Source organism: Oryzias melastigma, linkage group LG13 (genome assembly GCF_002922805.2).
Source record: "Oryzias melastigma strain HK-1 linkage group LG13, ASM292280v2, whole genome shotgun sequence".
NCBI lineage: Eukaryota > Metazoa > Chordata > Actinopteri > Beloniformes > Adrianichthyidae > Oryzias > Oryzias melastigma.
This window is the reverse complement of record NC_050524.1, coordinates 1,832,665-1,845,797: the sequence shown is the minus strand read 5'-3', so window position 1 is coordinate 1,845,797 and position 13,133 is coordinate 1,832,665. Positions and strand designations below refer to the sequence as shown.

At 42.1% G+C, this 13,133-nt stretch overlaps 1 protein-coding gene across 5 annotated transcripts in view; it reads left to right on the top strand.

Annotated features, from left to right (window-relative positions):
• The window catches only part of si:cabz01090165.1 (uncharacterized protein LOC100333421 homolog), a 305,072-nt gene that overhangs the window by 63,738 nt on the left and 228,201 nt on the right, over positions 1–13,133 (top strand). For all 5 annotated transcript variants that reach the window (XM_036215075.1, XM_024276868.2, XM_024276867.2 and 2 more), the window contains one exon: positions 9,651–9,690. The gene's annotated coding sequence lies outside the window, so the exon portion shown is untranslated. The remainder of the gene's footprint in view (positions 1–9,650; positions 9,691–13,133) is intronic.

Genomic DNA, 13,133 nt, shown 5'->3' with positions numbered 1-13,133 from the left:
TACTAAGTTATTTGAGACAAATAGTAACCAGGAGAATTTTTTTATCCAATTTCTAGGAAAAACAAGAAATGTAGTTATTATCTGATGCGCGGCAATTACTAACCAGAATTCTTTCTTTTCTCTAAAAAGTATTTTTTTTCTGCTTAGTAACAGTTACTAAGTATTTTCATTTTGTTTTACTTCAATAAAAAAAAGCATCAGTTACTCTGATGTACAACAGTTACTGACCAGATTTTTTTCTAAAAATTAAAGTAACGTTTTTCCTGCTTAGTAACAGTTATTTAGCAGAAAAAAATGTTATGTTTTAAATTTAAGAAAAAAATATTTATTTTACTTCATTTTTTAGAAAATAAAAAAATCTGTTACTATTTGATGCACACCGATTACTAACGAGAATTTTTATTTTCTAAAAAATCTAAGTTAAAAAACTGCTTAAGAACAAATACTAAGCAGAAAAAAATATTTTACTTCACTATATATATATATATATATATATATATATACATTTTTATACATTTGATGTCACTTTAGGGGCTCCGTAGGTTTGCAATTAGTTAGTTAATTTTTTAATTGATTCTTAGCCCGTCTGTCTTCTTTCCTCTTCCTCTTTTCTTGTGCTCCCTCCTCTTTCTCTCTTCATCCCCTCCATCCCTCCCTCCTCTTCATCTCTCCGTCCCTCCATCCTCTTCTTCTCTCCATCTTTCCCTCCTCTTCCTCTCTCCATCCCTCCCTCCTATTTTTCTCTGTCCCTCCCTCCTCTTCATCTCTCCATCCATCCCTCCTCTTCCTCTCTCCATCCCTCCCTCCTCTTCATCTCTCCATCCCTCCCTCCTCTTCATTTCTCTGTCCCTCCCTCCCTCTTCATCTCTCCATCCCTCCATCCTCTTTCTCTCTTCATCCCCTCCATCCCTCCCTCCTCTTTTTCTTCATCCCTCCCTCCTCTTCCTCTCTCCATCCCTCCCTCCCCTTCCTCTCTCCATCCCTCCCTCCTCATCTGTTTACACTCTTTTTGTTGTCCTCCAAACAAGCTTCCTCACATCAAAGTGGCGTCCTGGCGGCGTTTCCAGAACACACGTTTGATGTCCTGCGTTTGTTTCGCAGCGCAGTTTGATGCGGCGTCGGATCACAGAGTGGCGTGTAATCCTGTCAGCTCGTGGTGGGCGGCGGCACCGCCCTCAAACCGGACCCGACCGGTTTCATTATTACAGAACAAAGTTCTCTGCCGAAGCAGATGCATTCCATAAAGGATGAGAGGAAACTGGAAATACATTCTCGTTCTTGGGAGAAAAGTGTGACAGCTGCAGATCCAGGTGAGGTTTGAGGGGGCGTGTCTGCAGGATCCTCCAATGAGAAGAAGGATTTATCCGGCCTCCTTCTGCAGAGATGCCCTCGGGCTCCGATTTCTTCTAGCCGTCAAGTCGGGACACAAATGGAAGGAAGTGGTGCCTCGCCGGGCTTAAGGCTCCCTGAATCTGGCTCGCCTGTCACGTTCAGGTCTCGCCCAGAAAGTCACAGAAGAGCGAATAACAAGCGCAGAAACATGACCTCCAGCAGAACGGATCTGATTGCTTCATTTCTGCTTCTGTCAGAGGAGAACTCAACCCAAGTTTACTTCTGCTTTGTTAAGGAAGCCGGCAGCAAAGTCATTCCGTTTCCCGCTCCTGCAGCGTGACTGACAGGGCTGTGGTGCAGCGTAATCCCATTTCCAGATGAACGGGACATGCTGTGTACACACCGACAGACACGAGAGCGCCACATCCACTCCGCTGCTTTGGAAACGGCACAGCGGTGCCTCAGTGTTGACCTATGGACAAGGAAAGCACCAACTTCTGTGAGCTTATTCAGTTACATCCAGTTTTCAAGGGAAAAACAGCAAATTTGTCTAAAGCAAAAGTGTCGATCCGACTTTGAAGAAGCAACATCCTCACGGTGGACCATGCAGTCCTCCTGTCTCGTCTAGAACTCCACATCGGCATTCATGGCGCTGCACTTAACAGGGAGAAATGTTTCTGTTAGAATTGGTGAGGCCTCCTCCCTCCTGTGGCTCCTCCCTCCTGTGGGGTACCTCAAGGCTCTATCCTTGGTCCTGCCCTTTTCTCTTTATATCTGCTGCCTCTTGGTTCCATCATTGCACAGCACGACGTGTCACTCCACTGCTAAGCCGATGATCTGCAGATATATCTGCCCCTCAGTTCAGGAAAGAATCCTTCACAAAATGTTTTAACAGAAAGCATCCAGGATGTAGAGCAGTGGCTGATCCAGAATTTTCTATACTTGAGTCAAAGACGGAGAGCTTTGTTTTTGGTAACACCTCTGCAGCTGACTCCGCCGCTGTTAGAAACCTGGGAGTGATCTTTGACAGCTGCTTTAAATTTGACAAACAGACGACAATGTTGTCAACATGAGTCTTTATCATCTGCACCTAAACCTTCCCTGAGTGATTTAGAAACGGCCATCCACACCATGATCACCTCCCGCATAGATTACTGTAACTCTCTTTACTTTCCGTTCAGGAGCCTCAAGAGAACAATTTGACTTGGAAAAAAAAGATTCCAGAAGCAAACTCACAATCTGAATTTGTCCCTAAAAAGTTCTCCAGAACCAGAGCAGGTTTAATACGACTCTTAAAAAACATCAGAAATATAATGATGGCATTCTTGAGCGTGTTTGTCTGCTCTAAAATCTTAATTTCAGGCTTTTTTCATGTTGTGAGCACAGCAAAATCGGCGTACTGCTGATCCTTATTGATCTCAGTCGTGTCTAAAGAGGAGATTTGCTTGATTGATGTTCCATTAAAGGCGTGTCTGTCTCAGGTGGCACCAGCATCTTTTTCTCATCCTGTAAACGTTTGATGGTTTTCTTTCATCCTTTTATATTAAATCTAATTTTGGTACAAACTTTTTAAAGCTAATTTTGGAAAATTAGATATTTAAGAAACAGAAGCAAGGCTTTGTGGGAAAAACCTTCAGTGGACCAATCCGGTTGTGAGGAAAAACTCTAGTGAAGCTTCTGTCCAATCAGAGTTCAGAGCACCTTGACGCTCTTAGTTCAGGGGAGTCAAACTCAATCGGACAAGGGGCCAAAATCTAAAATATACTTTAGGTTGTGGCCTGAAAAGGATAATTATGAACTAGATATATGGCATTACCTGCAATAATGCTGGTGTGAATGCTGTAAACTGAATTTGGCCGCTGAAGACGCTGAAATTGATAGCTGAAAAAACTGAAGCTGATAGTCAGCTAAAATATTAGCTAAATGCTAAATTACCCTAAAGACTAAAAAAAAAAATCAAGGTTAGCCAAAACAGCTAGAATGTACCTGGAAAAATAGCAAAACCTCAAAACAGCCTAAAAAACAAAAAAAAAGCCTAAATTAGCCAAAACAGCTAGCGTGAAGCTAAAATATTTGCTAAACTCCAAAACAGCCTAAAAAACGTTAGTAAATGCCAAAATAGTCCAAAAAGCTGCAGAATGACAATTTTTAAAAGTTTAAAACAGTAACTTTTAAAGATAATTATGGATAATAAAACGGCACTAATATTATTCCAGAATAAATCAACTTAAACCTTAAATAACTTTCAATATTTTTGACACGGCTGATCATCCGGGGAAACTTTTTCCGGGTCATGAGTGTTTACCGATCAAGGGGCCAGCGGTTGACTTTCGGCCCTGGGTGGCCTTCCGGCGAGCTGCAGATGCGACCTGACGTGCACAAGCCCTCGTGCAGCCGCGGCTCCTCAGGCGGGAGATTTCTCTCCCTTCACAGAGTGAAACTGAAGACTGGCGGTGACAGAGCGCACACAGTCAAAGCCCCAAAGCCACAAAACACGCGTCCACCGAGATTTAGGCTGGCAAAGTCAGTGACCCCTTTTAAATGTTTCCTGATTTTTATCCCGTTTTTTTCTCCTCTAATCTGCTTTGACTCCATGAGAACAAACACGAGTTTTCCACAAAATGCTGCAGAAGTTAGTCATCAGGAGGAGTGGAGCTTCAGCTCATCTTGGATGATTTGATCCGTCGGTTTGCATCAGTTGCCTCACAGGTGCTGGGACAGTGAGCGTGTTGTGTGTCTGTTTCCTGTTTTCACAGCCAGTTGGGTGTGTAGTTTGGAGCCACAATCAGATTAAGGCTGAGCATCTCTTTCTGATCGCTGCTCTCCGCGCCGCTCCGCCAACTCAATCTGATCCGGCCGCGGCCCGGGGCCACCTCCCCCGATCGGCTCCGCACGCACACGTGGCCCCCGCCGCCGCGCGGCAACACAAAGGCGGCGGCTTCCTCGCACACTCCCAAAGCGATCCCTGATTGTTTGGGAGAGGCTTTAGGCACGGAGAGGCGGCTGGTCACGGCACAATTCCCCTCCGCTGAATCATTCATGGAGCCGCACCACTCATCCCTCGCTCAGAAGCACTGAGCCGACTTTTGTTCACAGGATTTTGAGGCTCACAAACGCGAGGCGGGCCGCAAAGACCGCCTCCCTGCCTTTGTTGCTTCGCCTGATGTCAATTAATTAGAGTGAATTACGACACACCTGTGATGAGACTGATTCCTCATGTTTACATCCGTCCAGTTCAGTTTCCTTTTCATCCGGACTTCCTCCATCCACTAAAGTCTAACCTCTGACAGCATTTCACTTTCAGACCTTCCAAACCAACGGAATTCATGCAGTTGGAAAGGTTTAAATCTGACATTAAATCCATGATTCTGTGAAAAGACGATATGCATCATATGTTGGTCCTAAATGTTCTTACTGCTGGATACGGACGGAAAATGGGCAAACGTGAACGGGGCACCCAGGTGACCCTCAGGGAACATTGAGGCCTGACTGTTAGACAGGAGAAAATTACAAATTTAGAGTCTAGCTCCACTTGTGGGCCACAAAGGGTTCAAAAATATGTTAGAAGGGCCGTACCATGTACATACACACATATATATTTATATAATATTCTTTTATCTTGAAGGTGATATATTTAGGCTATCTTGAAAAGTAATATATTTCTCTGTGATCTTGAAATAAGTCAGGAAATATAATACTAACAAATTTCATAAATTGGTTATTACAAATAGTCTGTCCTCTCCCGTCCGTTGCGATGACAACTTTCCCTTTTCTTTATTTTGTTTCTCCTCTTCTTTTTTTCCTAAATTGGGAACCAGATGCCTTTGACCTTTTCTGTCCATCTTTCTGGCGTTTTGATAGTAAATTTCTCTCCAGTTTTCACCTTGGTGACCACATCGTTTCATGTTTCCATTTTTATTTTGGCTATTTTACACAAGCATTCGTTTCTAAAATGCATACATTTTACATACCTGTGTTAAGATATTTGTTACAGAATGTCACGGTATGACTGACTTTTAACATATTTTATATAGTAGCTCACCTGGCAGGTGTGGCCAATGTGTTTTAATTGACACCTGCTGGCTATTTTAGACTGAGAAGGTCTCACCGAGGCAGCAGGGAGCAGAGCAGCAGACTGAGGAGCTGGTTGGGTTTTAGGTGGTTCTAGTTTGTTCTGTTCTCTTTTATCCTTTGTGTCCTCAGCAATCTGTTGGGTTTTGTTCTTTTACTTTGGGGTTGGACCTTGGTAGTCTTGATTTGCGGGCTTTGTTTATTTGTTTTCTTTAGGTAGTTTTGGTTAGGGAGCCCTTTGCAGGGACTTGCGACCATCAACATGGCTGGGTCAGTCTCCCTGACTTATTTATGCTTGGCCAAGGTTCCAATCCCCTTTGGTTTGTCTTTTTGTTTGGACCAGCACACTAATTATTCCGTTTTGTTCTTTCTTGCAGGACACAGGTTTTTGTTTATTTAATAAACTGCGTATTTTTTATTCTTACTTGGTGTCCAGTTTTATGTTATGGTCCTCTTTTGGTATTGACCCCCTACACTCTGGGCCGGTTTGCCTGTTGGGGACGTAACACTGGTTAAGGTTAGGGTACCGATAGTGGTCCAGTCCGCGTCACAAAGTTTGCGGACCTCTGGTTATCATTTTTTCCTTGTCTGTGGTCCGGTACCAAGCGGCCCTCGTTCTGGTTCCTCGTTCCCTGATTTAATAGGAAGAGCCAGGACATTAAAATAGTGTTGGCGTGGTCAGTAAGGAGCCAGTTCTCACACCTTAATAATGATTACAGTGTGGCGTAAGGGCCTGTACGTCTCACCTGTATATCATAAGTGTGTCTAACTTCCATTATCCAAATACTTCATGATACAGTTACAAAACAACGATGGGACGTTCTACTTTTATGACGTTCCTTGAGCCGTACGACCTTGGAGGGAACTCAAGGACACCACATGACACCAAATATGACGATGTTACGGACATGTGACTGCACTGACAAACGCTGCGTCACATGGATGTTTGGAAGAACTCGCATGTAAAGACAAACCTGCGACAAGAAGTTGAGAAGCTTTTGTTTTTTTATTATTATCATGTTTTTACTGAAGCTGAAATGTATTCAATACATAAAAAATCAAATGAAAATCAAGTGTTTCTAGTTTCTATCGCCTCCAGCACCCAATTGTGTACTGTAACAGATGAAACGTGTTCCGACTCCATGTTGGTCACCTGGACGTCTGCTCTGTGATGGTTTGATCATCAGTCGACAGACTAATGAAACTAACGAGTTCTGGAGTCCAAACCCAGATTCCTATTGGTGTGGTCATGTGTCCACACAGTACGAAGACTTCAAAGACTTGCTGTCAGCGTCAAGTTCTGCAGTCACTGACAGTCCGAGTTGGGGGAGGAGTCAGGACACCTGCAGAGAAACGAGTGATTGAACTTTATCAGGAGGAGCCGCCGTGCTCATTTGAGATTTCTGGAGAGCAAAATCATAAAAAGCTCATCCAGATGGATGCTGAGTGCTGAGCAAAACAGTTGGAATTACCATGACCTCATAGGTCAATGCTTTTTTTTTTTTTTTTTTAAGCCAATCAGGATCTAGTATTCCCCTGTATAAATGGATTAAAGTTTCCTCTTGTCTGTCACAGCCCTGAACTTTATTTGTGTTCACCTACTGAACAGATATCAGATGTTTAGTGTCGGAGTCGTTGGTGAAGCTGCATGGATTTTTTTTTTTTTTTAGATTTCTCCCAAAGTTTAGAGAGGAAACTGACGTTTTATATGTCTTTCTGTAGATTTTATGCTAATTTAGTAAACTATGAGCATGTCTGAGTATTCTTAGGTTCTGACCTGGTTCTGGTTCTGGTCAACATTCTTCACTAAGGAGATGCTGAGTCAAAGCCCCGCCTCTCCGTCTCTAAATCCCTCCCTCCGCTTTGAGCGCTGTCATTGACGAATGAAGTACTTCTTGGCTTTGACTTCATTATTGATGAGGCTGATGGAGAAACATGGGAGCACTTCTCACGGGTCAGCGGGACGCTGGGGGAGGCCGCCACTTCAAATAAGGCTGACTTCCTGCGGGGTCGAGTGGCTGCAGCTTGAGCGTTTGATGCTGAAAGTGGAGGAAACTGCCTCACACCTGCCCTCTGCAATCCAGATCCAAATCCCAGCATGCCTCTCTCTGTTCTGGTGACGCCATCAGTCGGCGTGCACACTCCGTGATGTCAGTGATGCTATCTTCAGATCAAAGTCGCTGGCTGGCTTTTTAACTCCAGTAGTCCAATTTCATTCAGAGGCCTGAGAGGGCTTTTGATAATCTGAGCCGTCTGATGAGATCTTCTCCGTTAAGTTCAGGGCTGGAAATGTGGGGGAAGCAGATCCGCTTTAAAGTCCCGCTTTGGCTTCTGCACAGTTTCTGTGCGTCGGTGATCCGGCGGTGATCCGGCGGGAGCGGCGCTCCGTCCTTTTCCCCGCTGACATCCTCACATCAGCAGCGTCATCCTCTCCATTTTCCTGCTTCCTCGCTGTGAAAAGGCGGCGTTCTGGCAGCATCTGTCTCCAGCGGAGACGAGCATCGCTCTCGGGATGACTCAGCGGGTCGAGTTGGAACCTGAAAACCTCTCATCTTACTGCTGCTTTCAAAAGGGAGGAAATGCTGCACGATGACGCCTTTGAAAGCTGACACGTTGAATTTGTTTACTTGTTTTTGTTTGTGTAACACGGAGAAGGAGAGGAAAAGCAGGAAAACAGTTTTTATTTGGACGCCGTTGTCAGAATGTGTCGGCTTTTGAGTTTAAGAAAATGTGAAGAAAAATCTCACCTGAATAAAAGAAGCAGCATAAAATCATGGGATTTTAGCAGCTGTTTTCACATTTTATTCAGATAAAACGGTACATTTGAATTCAGTGAGACGATTTCAGTACCTGGTGTTTGTTCTGCTGCCAGTTTCACTCGTTTCTGTCCTCCGTGACTAAACTTTCTGTTTCAGAAGAAAATGACTAAAATTGTTAGTATGGTTGTGTTTTTTTCATTATATAAAATAATTAAAGATTAGAAAAATCTGAGCTCAAATAGATTATTTGTCCTTTTTTTTTCTTAATAGCAACATTAATATCTAATCAAATGGTGATACATGGGTAAAAAAAAAGAACGGTAATGTAAAAAGAGGCCAAGTTCACCTTTTGTTTTTTTTTTACTATTTCTTATAATTCTAAATGTTTTTTTTTCTCTATGATGCTCTTTTAAAGTGAAGACACATTGGCAGTTCTTTATGGGGTCCACCCACCCTTATTGTGGGATTTTTCTGATGATAAAGGACATGTATATAAAGAAAATGAAGCTTAAAATTACATTTCTCAGTATTTCTTTATTTAGATCATTCTAAATCAGAAGCAGAAAAAGAAAAAATCGTATTTGTGACATAGTAAATACACTGGGCGGGGCCACATCCCCTCTGCTCCGCCCCCTTTCTGATGCATCCACGTGCAAACAAATAGATCCATGAACGTCTTTGTTTTCCTCGTCTGAGCTGGAATCTGGATCTGAACTGGATGGCTGGATAGAGACGATATTGTTCCCCATTCTTATTAAATGTTACCAAGGGGGTGTGAGGGGCTGTAAGCTAAAGGGAGAGAGAGCGAAGACAGATGGATGACAGGAATTGGGGGCAGACTTACTCTATACCAACAGTCCTAAAGGTGAATTTCTACTGAACTCCTGGATAAACTATGTGCCAGAAAATGACTCAGGTTTATAAATTTTGGATAAAAGACATCTGGGAATACTCAGAAAATGAATCAGAATCTTTAAAGCAAAAGAAAACCCAGATTATGGAGGGATGACAGATGGGACCAACAACAGTAGACACCACAACAACTGTCCTTCATTGTCATGCATGTCTCAGTAGCCAATGGGCTCCAAGCCCCACCCCCACATAAAATTAGGGTCAACTCCCAAAACAAAAATTCTTGAATTGAAAGGGAAAATTGATGAAATTCCAAATACATATATTTTTCAAATCTCTCTCTCTCTCTCTCTATATATATATATATATATTATATACATTTTTTTTACAAAACATTTCAACATTTACTTCAATGAATTTTTAAATGTAGTTTTTCATGGACTTGCAGCTACAGTTTAGGAGAAAAATGATGTTTTTAGTTTGTCTGCTGCTTCCAGAATTGTCATGGATGAAAAATGACTTCATTCCTTGAGAATATCCAGATTCTGCTATAACTGTGACAAGTTGTCAAAAAGCCCTTTTTCATGAAATATTTACAGGATGGCTGACCTGTCCTGCTCTTTGTTCTGGTTTCAGGTATCCGGAGGGACTGATCGGACCACCAGATGACAGAACGGTGAGTAGGATGGAACTCCTGCAGCAGAACATCCGAGCTGATCAAATCAATCGCTCTTACCCACAATCCCCAGACTGCACTGTTCATGATCAGGTTTTTTATCAATGAGAACTTTAGCTGGAGGTTTTCTTTGTGAACTTTGTTTGGTTTGATGTTTGGTCTCCTGCTCGACGTGGATTTCTGTAACGTGAAGCCTTCATCTCTTTTACAACCTCTCTGGTGGAGCTCCAACAACTCCCTGCTTCGCTCTTCCAGCCTTTGCGGCTATTTTCAGAGACGAGCTCCATATTTAGAAAACCCGAGAGTCACATGATCACCTGGCTCTTTCACCGCCAAGCGTTGAGAGCGGCGCAGAGACTGACAGGTGTGTAGCGTGACACCAGCTCGGACAGATTCCAGCTGGTGGAACACGAGTCATGGCTGCTACAGAGGGATGGCGGAGTAATGAGAGGAGGGAGGTCGGCACCGTCAGACCCACATGCTGCTCTGTCCCACCCCCTTAATCGAGCCGTTTGTCTGGGGTGAATAGCGAGCAGCTGTGCGGTTTGTGGTCGGAGGAGGCGAGGGCTTTGATGGCATCTTCTGCTGCGTGTTTGTCAGGCTGCCATGGGCCTCTCGGTCCTCTGCTGCAGGACGGGAAGCTGAACTCGCTCTTGGGCCGGCTCCAGTTGCAGACTAAAATATCTGCACCCAGCTTTGGTGTTTACTCGTTTGTTGTTGTTTTGGAGGAACATGAACAACAGACAAGAAAAATATTACCATCATGTCAAGGGAACAAAAGACAAATAACAACTAAGCAATAAAATCCAGTAACTGTTCTAGATTTTTAGAGAGACAAATACAGTCGTATCTTTTAAAGAAAGTTGGAGGAATAGCTGCTCTTCTGATAAAATATCACATCAGGCATCTGAAAAGGGTTCTGCATATCAAAACTGGAGGAACAAATCGAAGTTTTCTAAAAGTCCTTCAGTCCAACAAGATGTATAAATGTAGTATGTGTATAAATATATATATATATATATATATGTATACTATATATACAGTATATATATATAGTATGTATGTAAACATAAACAGTATGTATTTATATATACATTGTTTATATATATGTATATAAACTGTATATATTTACATAAACATATACATGTATACTGTGTGTGTATATATATCATATATATATCATATAGATAGACAGATATAGGAATGTGAAGTTTCATTTTTAAGTGCTTAAATACATACAGACTTATCATGAAAGGTAGATTTTAAAGTGGATCAGACATATATTTTATAATAAATGAATACTAAACAAATAAAAATATCAAAATACCCAGTAGGCTCTCTGTGTCACAGACAATAAATAGTAAAACTCTTTGTAGTCATTAAAGAACCAGAAGAACGCTGCTGCAACAGAAACAGCTGATTCCCTTCTTAAAAATTGTGAATAATCCATCGATGTAAAAACCTTTGGTGATAATCCCAATGAGCTCTGCTGCATTTTGTGGGTGGCTGTCTTTATTAAGCAGCAAACATTCCACATTACAGCTGCTCTTGAGGCGATGGCTGTTTGTCCTACACATTTTTTTCTTCATCGGAAGGTCGTGGATTAAAATCCTGCCTCCAGATTTGACATTTTGTTGCATCTTTATTATTTTTGTCTTTATTATTTTTGCTAAATTAATCAACACATTATTAGAGTTCATTGTTAACAATACATAGTTAACACAATAAAATCTAGTTTTAAAAAAGATCTTTATAGTATTTTTTAACCCTTCCGCTCTCTTTGGGGTCCAGATGACTCCACCCACATATTGATGTGTGATTCCTTCCATCACAAATGTGGACAAATGTGGACAGGACTTTATGTCTGCCATAGACATTAGTGAAACTCAAAAATCAATGATAAAAAAAGTTCAGCGCACTGTCTGTGGGGTCCAGATGACCGCACTTTAATGTAAACACAGCAACAGTGGAGTTCGAACCCTGTTCCCTATGGTGGTATATATAGTGCAGGACAAATGTATTAGTGGATGATATTTCTTGAAGACAATTTTAAAAATAGATATATGTATGTTTGTTTATTTATTTTTGATGGCCTGTGATATATCACATTCTTTACAACTGACCGGTCGATTGGCGTAATAAGCACCGCGGTATAAGAACTAAGAGCGGCCTCACAGTTGGAGTTCGCCGTTTGATCTTCTGAGAAATGGCAGATTTTTGGTCTGAACTTTCTGATCATTTTTTTGTTCTTGAGGTTTTTAAACCTGAGTGTGTTTGATGTTTGCTGGGGGCTGTTTACATCTGTCCAAAAACTGTTAATTGGAGTAGAAAGTTTGGAGTCTGTTTCCAGGTTTTGTGAAGGGTTAGCCAATCGCATTTGAATTTACATCGATATTGATTAACTTGTACTGATCGGACTTTCTCTGGTTTAGAAGGACCTCCTTTTAATCACCTCAAAAGTTGGTTAGAAGTTGAGACCATTGACTTTCATTCCAACGGGAAGTTGCTCCAAGAAGCAAAAATTCCACAGACTTCTATGTAGAAAAAAAACAGCTGTTACTTAGTCATTCCATTGGTCAGATTAACCATTCTTGACCTGATCATTTTTTTAACATCTTGATAATCTCAATTTTTTCCATAAAATTGTTGCTATAGTTCAAGTTATAAACTGACCAATAATATGTCTTTGTAAAAGTAGGTGGAGCCTGCAAAACGTTTGTCAGATTTAATGTAGCCTGCTTTTAATGGTAGGGGCGGGGCCTGCCAAAAACTAACTCCTGATTGGAGGGAGTGGTTGTCATAGAAACTCAGACCAACTTGGACCAATCACTGCTCACTAATGATGCCTGGCTGCAACATGGCGGCGTCTCCGTTGTGAAAAAATGTGGATTGAATGACTTTGTTGGAAGTGACCCATTTTCTACACTCCAGTTCTCAGATACAGTCAATGGTTGAGACTACAATAGCATGTTGACCAACAGGTGACACAGTCACGTCGTCCCATGTTTGGTCAGAAGGCGGGAGCTTCCATTATTGTGATGTTCTCGTTTTCCTCCTGCTGCTCCTTTGTGAGCACGTCTTTATTATTATGTGCATCTCTCAGCTGCTTTCCCCGCTCAACGTTTCATCATCTGACAGTTTCTCCGGCGCTTTCGGGACCTTTTCGGGGATCTAGCTACACAAACAAACATGTGGGCATAAATGACATTCAGGAAGTCTTGGAGCATCAACTGCGTGCTAACCCCAGAGCACAGAGATGCTGCTGAATCATGACAAACCCTGACAGGAAGACGGAAAGGCTTTGCTGTTTCTCCAGGTCTGAAACGTTCTGCTGTTTCTCCTCCTCTGACTGAAGGGGAAAAAAAAAAAACTCCAATTACTTAGTTGGGGAAAACAAAGTTGCGTTTCCTCGTCGGCGTCTGAAACATTAGACTAAGTGCTGT